Source organism: Lates calcarifer, linkage group LG11 (genome assembly GCF_001640805.2).
Source record: "Lates calcarifer isolate ASB-BC8 linkage group LG11, TLL_Latcal_v3, whole genome shotgun sequence".
In the NCBI taxonomy this organism is placed as follows: domain Eukaryota; kingdom Metazoa; phylum Chordata; class Actinopteri; family Centropomidae; genus Lates; species Lates calcarifer.
Window position 1 is genome coordinate 9,929,644 of NC_066843.1, and position 2,942 is coordinate 9,932,585.

Below are 2,942 nucleotides of genomic sequence, written 5' to 3' on the forward strand. Positions count from 1 at the left end.
ACCTTAGGTTGGATTCAGTGTTGGCAGCTCATGTAATTTCATATACGGCCAAGACGCAGTCTTCCATCGGGGTTTTTTTTTTTTTTTCCTTGGCCTAGGCGTGGGAATGGGCAAAGTGAAGCTAAACTGGGGTCACAGCAAGGTTTCAGAGTGACGTGGGTGCAGATTACTCATGTGAAAACTGGTTAAAAAAAATGGCTTGTGCCTGCTCTATATAATAAGACATAATGTGGCGTGTACCTCCTTTCTTTAGAATGAGCCAGGATAAAGAGCTAATCCTCTTGTGCTATGAGACTGATAGTGCTGGACTCCTTCCAGCACCTCAGGGAGTCAGCTGTGTGGAAGGGAGGCTCTTTCAAAGGAAACCACGTAATCAATGACCACCACCACCCCCTCCTAAAACGTTATTTTTTACATTTGATTGGTGCTAACTGTCAAGATTTTTGGTAAAATTATTTCCTTTAACCTGAGCATATCACCATCTCCCCTTATCCTTCACTCCCTCCAGGCCTTTTTCTCTCTCACCCTGCATTAAGATGTCAAACTGTAACAGGGGTTCTAATGTTTACTCAAACATGTTTTCCCACTTGAGGAGAAATTAAATGAACTTTTGGCCGCGACTGGTTCTACAGTGCAACTGACATCTGCATGACTCATTCCTTCTTCCTCTCCATAACACACACACTGGGCAAAGGGGAAATTTCTTTGGACAAACACACCCTTCCTGAAGCCTTACCACAGTGTGACCATGAGAATTTTTCACCAGGTGCCTTGGCTTATTGGGTTTCTGTGTTGAAGAGCAAACCTTGTAAACTTTAAATCTGAAAGCGCTAACTATCAACAAAAAACACCTGAATTCCCTACAGGAAAGTACTGTGCCGCAAGTGCGCAGCTGTATACACAGGCATACAAATTTAGTTGATGTACATGTGTGTAATCTTTTAATTTGTTGTGAGGGAAATAAATGTTAAAGGGCTTGTATTAATGTTGGTTTAAGGTTAAAATTTTAACTAGAACAAGGGAAAAGTCAGGCTAAGGGACCAACAAAAAAGAGGACCTGCAATCAGCACGTATTTATACAGCTTTTGTCTGTGGATGCTTTTCTAGGTGGTGTGTGTGTGTGTGTGTGTGTGTGTGTGTGTGTGTGATCTCAGAGACAAGCAGTGTGTAGGCAGCTGGGAGTGTGGCAGGGCTATGCGTGACTAGGAGAAATACACCTGTCTCTGTGCTCAGGTACGGAGGGGGAGCCGGCACGCAGGGGCCTGCCAGCTGAACAATGCTCCCCATTGTACCTGCAGCTCTGACTGCAGACGCTCACAGGAGAGGAAACCCTGAGCCCAGCGTGTTTGTAGCTCGCTCTCTCTCTCGCTCGCTCTCTCCCTGCTCACACAATCACACGACATACACAGTCAAATTATTTATAGTACACATATTGTGCTGACCGCAGGCGCCCCGGGCTAAATCCCAATAACTCTGCCTTTTACACGCAAGCTGCCAATCAGAGCCGTGACGGACAGATTTTACCTCCAATCAAACAGAAGATACTGGCAAAAGGCGAAAGGTTGTATTTGGTTAAATGCGTAATTGTCTTGAGAACATTTCGTATGCACATCATTAAGTGAAATGTAAAACATATGGTATCCCATACTCTTCATATAAAGTCAAAGTAGGAAATATTGGTCTAAATAAGCCCAGTTTCTGCTTTTATCAGCATGAATAATATCACCCTACAGCTATACACACCTACAAAGAGATGATTCAGATGTTTTACTGTAAAAGTCCAACACTCTAAATATAAACCCATGATGTGACTGTTGTCAAGTATTCTAGTATCAGTTGTACACCAGCCCAAAATTTTTCAAGGCTTTTTGTTCTCAGCACAGATAAAGCAACCTTGAGATGGAGAGCCAAGATACCGTAGATGTAGAGATAGCTGGAAACAGACAGACAGAGACCCAGAGTGAGAGAAAGCATGAGAGGGGCCGCCTGTCGGTAAATCACTGGGACTCTCTGTGGTTTCCACAACAAAGGCTGACTCTCATTTTGTCTTGATTTGTTGGCCAATTATGATGAAAAATGAACAGGGCGACCGCAGAGAGGGTCGGGGGACGAGAGGGAATGCTGAACATCTGCTTTAAAACGTTTTGGTTCTGGGTTGAGCTCAGATGGACACAAGTACCCCTTCTGTCAAACAGAAACTCCAGCTGTTCTGCAGATGGGGTCGGTTATTTGGTCCCGTTTGGTGTATAATGTGTGGCCAAGCCTCTTTGATCCCATTATCTGGGAGTCACGAAGCCTTTCTTCACCTCTTTTGTGAGCTCTTATATGGGTAGATGCAGCGTAAGTGCCATCATTTAGTTATCTATTCCTGTTAAATTCCTTGACGTGTGTGTGTGTGTGTGTGGGTGCATGTGTAACACCAGTGGTATCTTACATGAATATGAGTGTGTGTGTGTGTGTGTGCTCACTGACTAACGCAATACAGTCTTCATAAAGGTAGTATTGTTAAGTTGCGTGCGAAGCTCATGCTTTAGGCTTTGGGTCCCCGCCCACCCCTGTAAACCACTGCCTTTTTTTTTTCCCTCTCCTTTTTTTCCCTTCTACACCTTCCCCTTTCTTTTTGTTACAGGTAAACATTTGATGTCCGCACGCAATCCCCGGAGAGTCTCCTCCCCTTGTTCTCTTCTCAGCTCCCTGGCTTCCACTCAGCGTTACTCACACTCTCTCTCACACACACACCACACACCTCTCTCTCTCGCACAAGCACACACAGACACACTACCCTCCCCTCCCCATTCTTCTGACATTCCTCTTCTCACTGACTCAGCACCTGTTTCCTATGGAGGTTATGAAGTCTCTCTCTCTCTCTCTGTGTTGCTGAATGACTGGCAGAATTTCTGACTGAAAACACTTGCTCACCATCAGGGACTTATACACTTTGG